The sequence below is a fragment of the Sycon ciliatum genome, chromosome 10 (genome assembly GCF_964019385.1).
Source record: "Sycon ciliatum chromosome 10, ocSycCili1.1, whole genome shotgun sequence".
Taxonomy (NCBI): domain Eukaryota; kingdom Metazoa; phylum Porifera; class Calcarea; order Leucosolenida; family Sycettidae; genus Sycon; species Sycon ciliatum.
Window position 1 is genome coordinate 22,579,655 of NC_088652.1, and position 16,506 is coordinate 22,596,160.

General features: G+C 46.6%; 1 long non-coding RNA gene across 1 annotated transcript in view; it reads left to right on the plus strand.

Moving 5' to 3' along the window:
• Window positions 1–14,692, plus strand: part of LOC135825950 (uncharacterized) — a 39,672-nt gene extending 24,980 nt beyond the window's left edge. The window contains exons 3-4 of the long non-coding RNA XR_010555172.1: window positions 10,592–10,778; window positions 14,422–14,692. This is a non-coding gene — a long non-coding RNA (uncharacterized LOC135825950). The remainder of the gene's footprint in view (window positions 1–10,591; window positions 10,779–14,421) is intronic.
• Window positions 14,693–16,506: the final 1,814 nt, after the last annotated feature.

Here is a 16,506-nt window from a genome sequence, read left to right on the forward strand (position 1 = left end):
GTCGTTCAGTCTTTCGATGACTGGTATGTCTTCCAGTTTTGCTGGAAACTCGATGCCGCTCACATCCACAGTATCCGCATGTTCTGCGTACGACGATTGACGACATGGATGAGACTTGTCTGCCGAAAATTTAGCAGCCAGTATTGACCATCTAAAGTACGGATGACATAAGACATGGACAGGCGGCATACAGTTCAATCCATACACCGTATCACCACACTGAAACCCCACTGCTATACTTACAGTAAACACTTGTTGTCAGTGTTCTGCACGTTAACAATGGCCTTCTTCGACTTCAACTCCGGTGGCAAGGGGATGTACGAACTTCCTCCAAGTACACAGTAGCGTGACATTTCGATGTGTAAACAGGAAATCCGTTCAACTACCCAACCTGATCCATGACGAACGAAATCATCAAGACGAGCGTTGATCTGAGCAATCATCCTACTGAGAAGGTCCCTCAGGTCCATGGTGTTGAGCACCAGCGTTGTACTCGATCGGAAGAAGAATGTGTTGGAAACCATTTGTCCTGTAGCAGGATTCAGCTTCTGCATCACCACCTGAACTACCAAAGAACACTTGTACTGACCCCATTGCTCAATATTCTCTTCAAGAAGCAGCTCCAGCGACGGTAGAACATGAGAGAAAAACTTTAGTACATCTGCAAACTCTTGATCAGGACAATAACTAAAGAATTGCAACAGATCAGATGATCTCACTACATCAAAAGACTGACGAGGTTTCTTCCGAAGGGGTTCCATCCTGAGCAGGGGTGGTGGCGGACAACCACACAATGGCTTGACAAGGTACCGAGGATCTATTTTTATAGGGTTTTCGTAATAGTTGAATTCGGAATAACTGGTTGTTTTTCAATTAACCAATCCACTCATCTCCCGCTGGAAACAATTAACCACTTACCGCACTTCCCGCTGAAAACATGTGACCAATTAGCGCACTTCCCGCTGAAATCACGTTCATCCTTTTATCGCGCATTGACCCATGTTCCACACTTCACAGTGAAATCAGTGCTGCAATGATGTACTGTGACGTCAATGCATGGATGCATGATCTGTGCATCTGAGGTCAAGATGAATCCGGTATTCCAGCAGCTAAAAGTTCGAGAAAGAATTGTTGTATGTCGAAAAGAATTATACGAGAGGAAAGCTAGAAAAATTCTACACCTCATGGACCTTTCGATTACGGACATAGATGGAAAACTAATTGACTTATGTCAATGGAAAGATTCCAAACCCGAACCAAAAAAGACACGGCATGTCGCGAGCAACGTTTTGGTTTTTGGCGCGCACCGTGTTCACCGTGTTCTCCAAGGTCGTCACCTTCCCGGAGGCGGGACCCGGCGGGACGGGACTTGGCGGGACCTATAAAACCTGATATAATTTCATTTTTGGTTCACAATTCATTTTTGAGTCCATTGGATGATCGAGTACCGTCTCCAGAATTTCTCTCTCTACCAGATCAAAGATGTCGGCCTGGTCAACCTCCGAACCATATGTAGAGAAGTTTTATTTATTTTCTTGTAGTAATAAAGATGAATTAACCGTTCGGTTACTCACCGATCTGGGTACAGCTTACGAGCTAAGACCCATGCTTCTTCACCCGGATCGGGCGGACTTGACTCCCATGGAGATTGCACAGTATCTGTGCAGGGTGTCGACGCGCGTTCTCGTGAGCGGTGAGAAACACCAGCGTCTACCGAAGATCGTTGTTGATGGTGTAGAGGATTATGGATCATCATCATGGCGAGATACGGGCAGTCCGGAAAATGATCCGAAAAATTGAAATTACAAGTCAAAATACTGCAAAACTATGAGTTCTGATTAATATAAAATTGGAAAAAGTGAGATAACATTGACATTTGAAATAGTAATATTTTAGACATCGGAATGCAATATTATGATGTAGGGCTGGACATATTACCCACCCCTAAAAATCAAAATTAATGATACATGCAGAATTCCAAATCATGACACCATATTACCTTATTGTTTAGGGTAGAGCATAACACCCCAATACATATTTTCAATGATACCCCCTTTTTTTTTTGAGGTAGGGGCACCCCCTGGCACATATTTTTATCCGCAAAAAAACCGGGCCAAAAATAATTTTCACCGCAAAAATGGGGTACTATTAGTACCCCATTTTTCAATAATACCCCATTTTTTGGGACCCGGGCGCCCCCTGGCCCAGAACCCGCTCGTCGCTTCCTACTCATGATGATGTTGATCGCGTTGTCAATGCTCGCGTAGTGCAGAGAGAGCGGCTCGGCAGGAATGCTGTCGTTCGCGCCGGTGCTTTCCGGACTAGACAGATGGTGGATCATTCGCAGCTTGCCGTTCTTTTTGGGGATGGCACCAATACCAGAGCGGCGCATGAACTGAAATGGAGGTGACGGAAATGGGCCTGTGGTCTCGCTGCGGGCGCAGGAAGCAGCTAATTGCTCGGATATAAATGCCGAGTGAGTGAAAGCCAAGGGTAGATTATTAGAGAAAACCGAAATGTCGTGTTGGCCGGCAGATCCAAGAGTAAAGCCACGGCGCAGCCCATGGAGAACATACGCAACGCATTATTGATATGAGTGGTTACGTAACAGGCGGGCAAAGTGGTCAGCTAGCAGTGTGGTGTCTGCAGAGTGTATAGGAAAGAAGCTACGTACCGAGTCAAGCTATTCAGTAGCCATTCTGCTAGGAGCGGCGGGGTGGCCGATTGGCTCCGCGCTGCTGCTGGTTGCACATGATGCATGGGTGGTCCTTGCCACACTGGCTGCAGGTGTGGGAGAAGCGGCACGACGACGAAGAACAGCGACCTCCATTGAAGTTGCGGCAGATTTCTTGGCTGTCGCTGGTATGGTTGCGACCACTGGAGGTAAATGCTGCTGGCTTGGGGACGAAAAGGACACAAACCGCCCCTGGATGGGCCGTCTTACATTGAGCGCATTTTGGGTGTGCATGGCCTGTGACAGCTATCTGCCATAGGTTCACGTCGATGGTGTCCAACCTCTTCGTGCCTGGTTACTGGGCCACGAGCAGCCGCAGCTGGCGGTCGTACTCTAGCCACGCGCTTGGGAAGAACTGGCGGTTAGCAGTCAGGATCAACTGCTGGTACGCAATCAGTTCAGCAGTTCAGCAGTGCGGTGTAGGGCAGCAGCCGTGATAACAGACATGTATGTGGTCCATGCCTCGAGCCGGGTAGTTACATGTATAATTATCGTGAACCTTGCGACGCACCTGCTTCGCGTACGGTCATCCGACTCAACGATATTTAGCTGGCTATCGTTATTCGGGCTGTGCACCAGCCGGAATGTTGGGCCGGAAGTGTGCAAGAATTTCAGGCAACCAACTTGAAAAATCTACGAACTCCCCTCGCAAGATACGTTCTTGCACAGCCTTGGGCACAGCTGGTGCAGGTGGCTGATCGGGTGGGTTACAAGGGCTTGGCCTGGCGTAGTGGCGGCAGCAGCCGCATTGCCTTGGCCTTGGGTGAGGAGCGGCACAATGCTCTCCGATAATAATAAAATGGCGGCCGACAAAGCCGACTACACCTCGTCACGTAGATCTACGGGAGCGCAGATCCCATGTTGAGCCCGCGTCACCTGAGCTGGCGGAGGAGGCATTGGTGCAAGTCGGGCTTCTGGGCTCGCGAGCCGTGTCCGCACTGTCATGTTGCTGGTTCTCCTGGCCGGAGCAGACCTCACTACCAAGGGCTAGTTGTGCCAGCAAACGGTCCTGTAAATACTTTTACTAAGTTTCCTTTCGGATTCAAGCCGCGCTGAGAAGGCTCGCCGCGGGGGCTTGGCAAGGCATTGCCTTGACAGTGTCGACAGTTAGGTCAGACATACTGAAGAAATACAGTGTCGAGGTGACACTCGGGCTGGCAGCAAAGCTACGAAAGGAAAAGAAACACTGCTGAAGCACGATCCGTTGTCTGGAAGAGCACAACAGGGCAAGCAAGATTTGTTTTTCTTTTCCGCAAAATGGGCTGGTGCCATTTGTGATTACGCAGCAAAACAAAGCGCATGACGTCAGTCTTGAATGCAGTACAAAGCAATGCAGTGCAGTGTGTGCGCTAGTTCGGATTGTTGCTAACAAGTACTAGCACAGCTAGTACACCACACACACATTCTCTCTCTCTCACACACACACTCTCTTTCTCACGCATGCACACACACACACACACTCACACATGCGCGCGCACACTTACTCACACACACACACACACAAATAGGCAGCGGGACTACCAGCTAGATTCACGTGACCTTGCGGACAAAGTTACGGAGGTAGAACTTGTTTTCATGACGACACTTGGACACAAGTACTTCTGTATTATTATTTTATCTCTTTTCAACCAATCCACAAGCCAAGAAGAGATGCGTAGACGGAAGAACCGTACTCTTGGTGATACTGATCGCAAACATGATTAATTCCTCCAGGCCATTGAGCACCCAATTCTAAACCTTATCTAAGCAAAGCAGCATGCCAGTTCAAGAACATCTCGTCAGACATACATATCGATACATGACGTCTGGTGCACTCTCACTAACAAGCAGGCATCGCAGGCTACATTCGCACCAGCAATCAAAAGAAGTTGAAGTGAGTGAATATTTCTATAAAATTAATAATTGGAAGACAAATGAAGGTGTGGAGGATCGCCCAAAAACACTGACAAGGAGACAGTAAACGGTACACACGTAACACAGTACTTGTATGCATGTACTTATACACAATATAGCAGCACAACGAGAAAGACCATGATGCATAATGTTGCATCAATAAATTTTACAGAGTTATTTTGGGAGTAGAAACGAAGATGTGTTCGAAACAGTAAACTGCGTAAGCACTACGTTGAGCCAGAATATTGAAATACAGTTTCCTGCAGTCAAAACAAGACACTCACACTTCTCTGGTCTAGTTCGCCATTCTTATCGATAAACATGACTTGATTTAATTTCTTACGATGGTTCTTGAGAATGGATCAATGATGTCTTGAATAGATGTCTTCCTGAACGACTTCAACTGAGAGGCAGTTTCAGTTTCAACAAGCTGGACATTGTTTTTCTGTGGAGTCTTCCACAAGAAAGACAGAGCTACACACACGAAGGTGCTTGATGTACTCAGTACCTTCTTGGAAATGAACATATTTTCATTTCCATCTTCATTATATTTTCGTCTCTGCATCGTCGACGATGTCCACTTCTGACTCCGTAATCTTGTCACCCATCCTCTCCAAAAACACAAATCGAGTGCTGCTTGCATGCTGGATCAGTTGAAGTCAGTCTCTGCTCTAGCAAGATCGGCATGCAAAAATTACATGACTGAAAATATTCCGAAATAGCTTTTCTGAACGACGAAGTTTGTTCTTCAAATATGATGAATAGCACAACCTACTAGCCAGAACGTCCTCTCAAAAGAGATTCTATCTGAAGCCTGCAAGATTTTCGACCACCCTTCGTTTTGGAGAGGAGTCCACACACACCAGACTCGAGCTACAAGTAAACGACGCGGAGATCGAGAGTTGATCGAAATCTTTCTTGCTCACTTCTGAAACCTGTGAAGGAAAAAATATGCTGAACGCGTGAATGCCTACAGTTGAGTCGTAATATTTTGACGTGGATCCTGTGACCGTTCACAGAGAAAGTCGCGGCTGTTTCTGACTGGTCACCGGGATTCAAACTGGTGTGTGACTTTATGACTGCTCTTCGGGGATTTGTGACTGTTTGATTGGTCACGGGATCGTGATCGGTCATCGAGACGTGACTGTTCACTGAGTCCTACATATATATGTGTGTGTGTGTGTGTGTGTGTGTGTTGGCCTGTCAGTGCCTGAGGTGGGGTATTCACCGACAGGAGACTTGGTCGGATAGTGACGATGCCGACACTCTCCTCGTCGCCCCCACCTCGGTGTCCTTCGCGAGGCTTTGCAAGCCCGCGAGTGGAGCAAACTACCGTACGAAGACGACGACTTGGAACGACTCGGAATGTTCGCTCTGTTGTGGAGAGTGATGGACCAGTTCTACAGTCCATTTCAAAACTATAGACACGTACCTAGGCAAAAACCGTTATGCCAGCATCTATACCACATAAAATCTGTGATCACTTTGTGCATAAATTTTCCAAATTGGGCGTCTGTTATCCAATCCTTTAGAAACTATATGAGAGTAATTGTGGAGCGATCCTGAGCAATATTCCGAAAACTATTCTCAAAAAGTTCCAGCCAACTTTGAAATATTTCAAAAACCCTACGCGTCTATAGTTTTGAAATGCACTGTAGCGCCAGCCGTGAGAGGAATCGTTTCCGATGATAAGCCAGAGCCATAGCTGCTGGAGATGGCTCTCTCGAACATGGTCCCGCTCGTCGTTCTATATTGTCGGCCCCGTAAGGGGACACGTGACCGTAATGGCAGTGTTTACCAGGACCAGGACCAGGTGTGTGTGTGAGTATGTGTGTGTGTTTGTGTGTGTGTGTGAATGGGTGGGTGGGTGTGCTTTTGTCCAACCGGTTGGCTACCTCCTTGCCAAAGCATTTGGAAGTTGGACCAGTTTCGGCTCCATGATCCAGTGTGTCGTTACTATGGCTTTCATAGTTGAGGTTGTTGGTATATCTGTTAGCCCTGGGTTCCCAGTACTCAGCTGCCGAGGCCAGTTGGAAGAGTAACTCCAATTCAGTGCTGCCAACCTACTGGGTCCTTTTGTGTACTGTGGCTTCTGATGTTCCGTGTTTTGCAGTGTTTTTCCATACTACCAATGTCCTGCCGTGCGCATTGCTTGTGTTGTGCTTTTTCGACACGCACATGCTCGTCTCTGGCTGAATTTGCTAGTCCAAAACATGTGGGAATTGTACCACGACATGATATTCTGTGCTACATGTAGTCGAAGATTGGCATTCACTCGCTGTGGCACAGGGATACTCAGTGTTTAGCTTGCGTTTGCCATTCTTCTACATACATATCTGTAGCTGATCGATCCTCTTCAATTTTCCATACCATTTTGCTCAAATTCCGTCCTGCGGACAAAGGAGTGATTTCCCAAAAAATATGGAGGTGGGCAGCACTGCAAATTTCACATGAAGGTACCCATGCATCTAGTGGCTGCGTATATCAAAGCAGTATGCTGTCTATACTTGTAACCCCAGCAAGTGTAGGGTGTGCATAGATGTGTCTTGGCAGCCCTATCCTGATGTGCTCCATGTCATGTACACCAGGTGTGCATTGGTGGGTTGATTCACATGACTTTGTCAGTTGTGTGGATTAGGCTGTTATCTGGAACTAGTCTTGACCTGTTCCATTCAGATTCAGATCTGCTATCGTTGCTATAAGAGAAAATCTGTGGGTGCGCATCCAGTGCATTTGCAGATCTACGTGTTTCTTTTGCGACCGGCATGTACACGGTACATTGTGTGTTTGTGTGTGTGTTTGTGTGTGTGTACTTGGTCCGTTTCATCGCAATTGTCGCTTACCTATCGCAACTAAGAACAGGTGTTTTTTTACCGCTCTGTGAAATTTCCAATACGCATAGTGAAGAAGCATGATACAGGATTCCTGTCCGCCACAAGAAATAAATTCAGCGATGGAATCTGATGAAGCAAGTCGAAGAAAGGAAGCAAGGTTACAAAAAATGTAGGGGTCAAACGGGTGTACCTTTAACTAGCGAACGGGTAATTTTCTTAACGGGCGGGTTAACGGGTACCCTTTAGCAGCCATATTATTTTTTTGCGCATTTCTCACATAAATCATGATTTTAATTTGTATATTCTCAGGTTGTATTTTGATACTACATTATGATTCGCAATTGATTCGTGTATCATAATATTATTATGGCAATGAAGGTTCCAAATGAATGTCATCCGTGCATTTGCCCATGTACATAACTTCGCAGGCAGTAACTTACAATCGTACATGTAGATGGTCCTACAAGCTACATGTATTTTGATACACTACGCAAATCAACTGCAGATCGATGTGATTCAAGCCATGCAAGGACAGAGTGGTTTAGCAAAACTTCCGTGATCTCGCGCAATCCTATTTGCTATGTTCGCAGAGAACTGGTACTCGTTGCATTCAGAAGATGTTCGCGCCCATAGCTAGCTGGGGTGCCTGACACAGCTGATGTGCTGCTGGCCAGCTAGCTGCTAGTGCTAGCTTGTTGAACTCATGAAATGAATCTTCACAAATCCGTAATCTTGTATGCAATATTTCGAACTACTTTTCCAGCTAGTCGATTGAAGGAACAAACTACAACATGAGTATCATATATCTAGCTACCACCTACGGACATCACCGTTTGTGACACTCCGACTGGTCACTCAGCCTGGTGACACTAGTTCATCAAGTACCGTGGCAGGTTCGATGTCGGAGAACCATCGTAACTTTCTAGTTACTCAGCTGCCACCTCGAACGAGTTTCAAGTCTTGCATTTTCTCACATCACAATCAAAAACCTCCAGTACGAGGATTTTTACTTGCACTCGAGTGGAGAGAACAACTGTCAAGTCTGTCTTTCAGCCTGCTCCTGCCTGATAAAGTCGAAAGCGGGAATGCACAGGAAAAAGGAAAAGAGTATCCGCACTCCTATTTTGCGTCTTGGAATACGATAGGATCACCTTTTTTTTTTTTTTTTTTTTTTTTTACAAACGGGTACCCTTTTTCTAACGGTACCTGAGATTAACGGGCGGGTACCCGGGTACCCGGTACACCCGTTTGACCCCTAAAAAAATGTACAAAAGAAAACAGCGACGGAGCGCCTTCTTGCACTCAGGCTTTAGTTTATCCGACTCTGGCTCTGTATCACTCGAGCTGATGCCACTTGAGCTCACATTCACTGGTGTGTATAGCTGCTAGCGTAGAGTACCGTATCTCTTGCTTTCTCCGCTTGGCGTATAGCAGCGATGGGAAAGGAACAGGCGCGGTTGTCACTTTGGCACTTGGAGGAACGTGGGCAGCGTGACCCGTCTGTCACTACAGTACTGTGTGTTCAACAATGTTTTTGAATCAGGCACACATCCCTCTCCAGACAGCTGTCATATGCTCTGCTGGATATGCTGACCACGACTGTTTTACTGCCGCTGCCAGATCGGACAATGTCTTCTTTGCCACCATCTCACCACCAGTTTGCAGGCTTGCAAAGAATACCAGGTCATTGCAGTTCAAACATTGCAGTTCAAACAACTGAGCTGGCTGGCCTGGCCGTGACTGTCACGCTCTCCAGGTCATGATGTCGATTTCCCCTGCTACAGTTTCGGTCTTTGAGCTGCGCTTGGCTTTTCGCTGCAGTGAATGTGTGCATTCACTGCGTGTGCATTCACTGCAGTGCATTCACTGCAGCGAAAAGTTTCCCACTTTTCCATCAAAATTGTATGAATCGCGATGCCACTGGCGCTAGTCGCGATGGTTTTTTTCTTTCTGGTCTCCTCTGATCTTGCCATCACAACCTCCCAAACGAATGTGAGTTAGATATCGAGATTGGACTGGGTTTTACCTGTCAAAAGGTGCGTGGGAGATAAGCGACAATTGCGATGAAACGGACCAAGTATGTATGTGCCTGTGTATGCGTGTGTGCACATGTGTGTTCGTGTTTGTGTTTGTTTTTGTTTGAGTGAGTGGCTGCAGTGATGTGTCTGTAGTCTAGTGTAGGTTTGTGGCATTTCTTGGGTGCATTCACGTCAACATGGGGGTGTGTTTGTGTGTGTGTGTGTGTGCGGGGGGGGGGGGGGGGGGGGGGGCGATACCGTTGATATCTTTTCTGCACATTTTCCTCATCCACTTATTGCGATGTGGTTAGCCCAAAAGTGCGGTCATACTTTTCGAGTCCACCCGTAGGTTGGGCAGGTTGGGGATTTGGAGACTGTCAGCTGTTTGGCAGTTCAATTAGCCGTCAAAGAGCTGATGTCAGGCTTCTTGAAAGTGCATACATTACTGGGGGTGCAAGAACAAAGCCCCTAAGAACAACCAGCCTAGAATTTCACCAAGCACACATACCAATGTATGCACGGTGACTCGACAATGCATCAACTGTATGTAGTACATGAATATAGGAAAGGACTAGGCTAGGAGGAATATACAGCCCGATATCGAGACTCAACAGAAACGGCAACAAGGACTGCGATGTTGATCCCGAAACCACAAGTGCAATGGCATGGAAAAGACCATTAGCAAAACAGCACTAAACGTGTACATGCATTTGGCTTCAACCCGGGGGGGGGGGGGGGGGGGGGGGTATGAGGCACTAGTCAGACATGGCGTTATTCAACATACTAGTAGTGCTCTAGTCTGGTGAGTATCGTATGTGTGTATGTGTATATGATTGTGTACAAGTAAGATTGGAACGAAATTATATTGCCGATTTTATCCACCTTACTTGTAGGAAAGCTGTGCCGTTTCGGGCTTGGCGTCCTTTGTGTGCAGAGAGGATTTGACCTACTGCGTACATGTGTGCATGTTCGACGTTATTTGTATGCGCTGTGTGTATACATGTGTGTGTGTATGTGTGTGTGTGTGTGTGTTTGTGTGTGTGTGTGTATTTGTGCTTGTGAGTGTGTGTGTGTGTGTTTGTGTGCGTGTGCATGCGTGTCTGTGTGTGTAGGAGTATGTGCCCCGATATGACATGCAGTACTCCGAAAGGGATTCTGAAATGTCCGCTTACTATGGGATGGGGAAGTGGATGGAGCGACGGAAATCACTGACGTTTTCTACCTACTAGTATACCGACCATATCAGAAGAGACACATGACGATTTATGGCAGAGTACCCAGGACCAAGAAAGGAACAAGGTATGTTTGCCAGCTAGTTTTGTGTGTACCTGTCACCTGTGTTGCTGTCAAATTTTATATACGGTAGAATCTCGCGGATAACCCCACCCGCATAATTATAAGTATGGAATCAAGCAAGAGCACGAGTGTGAGATCGCCTAATCACAGCCCGCCGCGCGAAGCGCGAAAGGCTGTGATGTAGGCTGATCGAAAACGAGTACGAGTGTTTTGATTGCATTTCGGACATGCACCCAGGCCATGTACCCGCGCTTGAAGTATGGAATCAAGCAAGAGTACGAGTGTGAGATCGCCTGATCACAGCCCGCCGCGCGAAGTGCGAAGGGCTGTGATGTGGGCTGATCGAACACGAGTACGAGTGTTTTGATTGCATTTCTGACATGCACCCGCGCTCGAAACTCATATCGAACTTGCAAATACTTCGCGAAGGGCTGTGATTGGCTGATAGAACATGAACACGACTGCTTTGATTGGATTTCTGACAAGAACACGCACTTCGATCTTCCTATCGCGCTTGAAAGCACGACTCTCAACCTTCTCGAGCCGGAGTCGAGTAAAAAAAAAGCGAGCTTGATCAGTGAATCAAAGCCCTAGTGGAGCGGGCTTTGATCGTAAAATCAAAGCCAGCCTGGGCGGGCTTTGATGGGAAAATCAAAGCCCACTCCACTAAATATGGAGGTCTACTTCTTGTAGCATGCTTTGATGGCCTCATCTAGGCCCTGCTAAGTGCAATGCGATTGGTCATCGCCGTGCCTACAGTCTTGTGACATGTCGGAAACTAATATCGAACTTGTAAATACTTCGCGAAGGGCTGTGATTGGCTGATAGAACATGAACACGACTTTTTTGATTGGATTTCTGACATAAGCATGCACTTTGATCTTCCTATCGCACTTGAAAGCATAACTCAACCATCTCGAGCCTGAGTCGAGTAAAAAAGCGAGCTTGATCAGTGAATCAAAGCTCTAGTGGAGCGGGCTTTGATCGTAAAATCAAAGCCCGCCTGGGCGGACTTTGATGGGCAAATCAAAGCCCGCTCCACTAAATATGGAGTTCTACTTCTTGTAGCATGCTTTGATTGCCTCATCTAGGCCCAGTTAGGTGCAATGCAAATGGTCATCGCCGTGCCTACAGTCTTGTGACATGTCAGAAGCCCATGTTTGCGCATAAGCCCAGGGAAAGTTCTAACATCACAAAGCTTGATCGTACAAGCCCATGGGCCTAAGTCGTACAAAGAGTCCATAGATTATGGACTAGAGTCCATAGATCTTGGACTAGATAGAGTCCATAGATTATGGACTCTTGGTCGTACCATGTACGTAGTATATGTAGTTTTTTTTTGTACATTTCAACACAATCATCGTTTGTTTTTGTGGCTATAAGCAATGTACTTCTCACTTCTTTTGTATTACCCGATGCACACTTTTGGTGTCAGCGTATGAACCCATGTTCTTGTATAAGCCCACCGAAATATCCTTGTGAAACAGAACAGGCCATGTTCTTGTATAAGCCCACCGAAATATCCTTGTGAAACAGAAAAGGCCATGTTCTTGTATAAGCCCACCGGAATATCCTTGTGAAACAGATAAGGCCATGATCTTGTATAAGTCCACCGAAATATCCTTATGAAACAGAAAAGGCCATGGGATTATCCGCGGGATTCTACGGTAGTTAGTTTCAAAAGTATACATACCTGGTGACCAATGAACTTCTTCTGGCTAGTTTAACACTTGTCTAATCAGTGGTGCTAGTGTAGGCTATAATACTGTACAGTGGCGTGCACCGAGTCTCGAAAGGGGGGTTTCTAGAGTTGGTTAATTTTTTTCTGGAGACCCACTGTATACTTATGTATTTGTGCACATGCACATCCCCCGAACATCCCGTCGGAGGTAACGGCGAGGGCTAGGGAGGAGGGAGGGGGGGGGGAATCAAGACCAGGGGTGCAGGGCACCAATGAACACTGGTGCTGATGAGATGCGGGGCTCGTCCGACTGCTTTCATCAGATCATGCCGGCACAAACGCGTCTCAGAGGGAACCAGGTACAGAGGTAGAAAAGAGTAATGAGGAATGGAGGGAGGGGACGATGTTGCATGGAAATGTTGGGCCATTGATAACCGGTAACAGGATAGAACGGGTTACCGTTTACGTACCAGCACTTCAAAAAGGATTTGCAAAGAGGGTGCAAAAGTCAATGTACTCGTATACATGTTTGTCATATTGAACACGTAAATGTTAGATAGGCCTAGCCGCCCAGGCTACACTACAGTCTATAAGACTAGTATAACACTATGTCTATGGTACTTCACTACTTGTAGTCCACTTCATGTTTGTTTCATCAAAACACTGCTTACATTCGACGGATCTTTCTTTCTGTTCTTATGACGAAGTTTTCAGCATGTATTAGCAATGTTCCACATGATTTCAATAAAGAGTTATGGGCCTTGCTTCGATGGAAGCTCGCGGAAGAAAAGCGAAGTCCCGCGTCCTTGAGTCGCGGCCGGAGCACCGCTTCGTTCTGAAGCAGCGCAAGTGGATCATGGACGCACATTTTTACGTCTTCCAGTCGACGTTTTTGACGAGCATTTCTGCTGCGCACATGAGCGAGAACGAAAGGCTGTGGAGATCTTGATTTGAGTCAACAGTTTGGAAGGAGATATCGTCAATCATATCCTTGAACTGACTTGCATCGCGCGTGCTTGACTCAAATTTCGAGACCGTCTGAGAACGGATTTCTTGAACGTCATCGCCAATCCAGGAACCAACCAGAGCTAGAGATCGATCTCTCTGTCGCTACTCTCCACAGAAGAAAGAGAGAATAATGTATTTTCAACTGCATGCAAAGCAACTCTCTCTCTCTCTCACTTCGAAATAAGGACATAGTCACTGTACTGTAAACTGCCCGTCGATCGACGCGTTTGCAGGATAACCAATCCAGTAGGCACGCTTTTCCTTTGGCAAGATTGCCCGAAAAAAGGTGGTTTCCAGACACCAAAAAACTCATACGGTGCACGCGCCTGCTGTATAGCAGGAATTTTCGGACGGAAATTTTTTCGCACAAATCCAAATTTCAACCTTTCGGACGGATTTTATTATTCGTACAGTGCTGCATGCTAAATGCACGTGTTCACTTGCAGAACCTGTGTATAGTATACGTATTTTTGCATGAACAAATTTTAGTATGAACTTAGAAGTATGGTATCAATTTTAGTACAAAAGAGACTGTGTACGAAATCGTATGAAAATAAATTCCCGCCGAAAATTTCCTGCTATACACAAATCATATCCACTCTGATTTAGCAGACAAAATGGCCTTCAACTTGGGCATTAGAAAATGTCGTTGGATCACAGGGAGAAGCGTGGACACTTTATCTCAACCTTATTCGTCTTCCTCCGAAAAAGGCCATAGAACACTACGAGCGCTGACTGCCTGTGCGACTCTCCAGAATGTAGTTAGCGTTCTTTTGGCATATCAACCATGGTCGCTGTCATGGCTGTTAGTCCAGAACAAATTCATTCCTCTAGTGTTGATTACCAGGTAAAATGTATGTCTAGCATGTAGTAAGTGTTATGCGCTTTCCTGTGCGGTTCGTAAATGTTTTTTTTGCGGTTTTGTTCTTGGTGCTGGTGCTGTTTTTTTTCTTGCAGACCAAGAACACAGCAAGAATTACGTTCCTCAAATATTCAATAGGAGAAGGCAATCATTGGCTCATTCTCTAATGATGGCCATCCCTAGCCCCGACCACCAGCCCCTAGGTGAACTTCACTCTAATAGCTTCACCGTACCAATGAGTCAAACAGCAGAGATGTGTGAAGCGAAAGTAGAGATTCTTCACCTTTTGCTTAGGGCCTGTCACTTGTAATTTGTGCCTGGTGATAAGACTGAGGGTCATGTATTAGATTTCAGCTGTGCAACAGGCCCAATAGACCCTTTGCACAATAACGGTCACGTGATCCGAGACGGGGCATCCTCTTCGATTTTTGTGCAGAGTATCAGTTGTTGAGCATGGTGGAACACTGTATTTTTCCATTTTGGAGATGGAGGAGAGAGTGTCGAGTGGTTTGCCATCGATGGCTGTGGAACCCGTGGACGAACTGTCAAATGAAGATCGGTTGTGTAAGGAACTGAACAGTTTTCTGCTGAATGAGGGTGCGTATCTGTCTGGAAAAAGAAGGAGTTGTTGGAGCGGTAAGTTTTCCGCATTCAGTGGATATTTCGGATTACTGTAGATTGAAATTTATTTTTATTTTCTCTACCTTCTCTCCTCTGTCGATGTAGAGAACACTTCTCTATGCAGAACCCTGATGCTCCTAGAACTAAGAAGGGCACCACTTCCTCGAGTGTACCTTCATCATGCCCAACATTTCATGCGTCCCAGTGGATGAGTGATGAACCTCTGTTTCCCAGAGTGAGTGCCACACCATGCTTGCTCGTCTCCAACGCAGGGGCAAGTCGCCGACGACAGTGAAGAGGGAGCTGATGGAGTAGTACTAGTGAACAAGCCCGTGGATAGTGTCCATGAGTTTTACTTTGGTGGCTATGTGCATAATGTGAAAGTCTGTCATATCGTGCACACAGCCACAGCTCGAACTCAGATGACTTTCTCCGCACACCTGAGCGATGAGGCCGCGTCTCTCTCCACTTCAACAACAGCAACTCGAGCAGCGCCAGCAAGCAGTCGATCTTCCAATAGCGAAGACAGGGATGGGTCATGCCTTTTTCTCAAGCTCCAGAGTCTCTTGGCAGGGCGTTCCATATCTTCGCAAAAGCAAGGATGAAAGTCGTCATGGACAAAGTGTTCCGAGCACAACACTGTAAACGATATCGCAGCACTGCGGCCCTCGGTACCCGGCCCTCTTCTCGCCAGATAGCCAGGATTCCAGAGTGTGGAATGCCAGCATCACCAGGGAACGCATGGAAAGACAAGTGGGTTCCTTAGACTAACGTTAGTGACGGTTGCTGCAAACAAGAACCCAACAGTGGTCCTTGGAAAGCATTTCGGGACTTCTTCCTTCAGAACTAGAAAAACTTGAAAATGAAAAAGGCTGGGGAGTACATACATGAACATCGCGTCGGGACCGTGAAAACACAGCCTGTCACAGGAAACTTGATCACGTCCTGCAGCAAAACCATGCATGCTGGTTGTGCCAAGTGTGCAGCGCGTGCACAGCATGCCCCGTCTCGACCCCTCTCGCTTATTGTGCAAAGGGTCTATTCATCAGCACGCTGCTCCAGCTCCCAGCTGTATTGCAATGTCTTCTTCCCCTTACAAAATTCTTTGTGATCAGAAGTCGAGCCCATTTTTAAACACACACGCAGCCCTGGAGGCTTCACAGCTGTCAATAATAATAGAAAGGTTTTGCATTCCGAATTTCGGAATGATTTTCGACTGTGCTTTTCCGAAAAAAGCGCGTTCCGAAAAACGGTATTTTCAGTGTTTTGCATTCCGAAAATCTGATTCGACTTCGTTTCCAAGGGTTGCCATGCAAAACAAAATGGAGAGCGTCGAAGGGGTTGAGCAGGATCAAATCCATGTGCGCAGGTCAAACTGAATTTGGGTGCGGTTCGAAGACGAGGACGGACTGATGGTGGACCAAGTGATCCAACAGCTGAAGACGAGGTTGGCGAACTACTGTCTTGTACTGTTAGTAGGCTCCAGGGCAAAGGAAGATAGAGTGCGATGAAGTGTGAGAAGATTAGTCAACATGGCGAGATCAGCGAGAGCAGCAAAA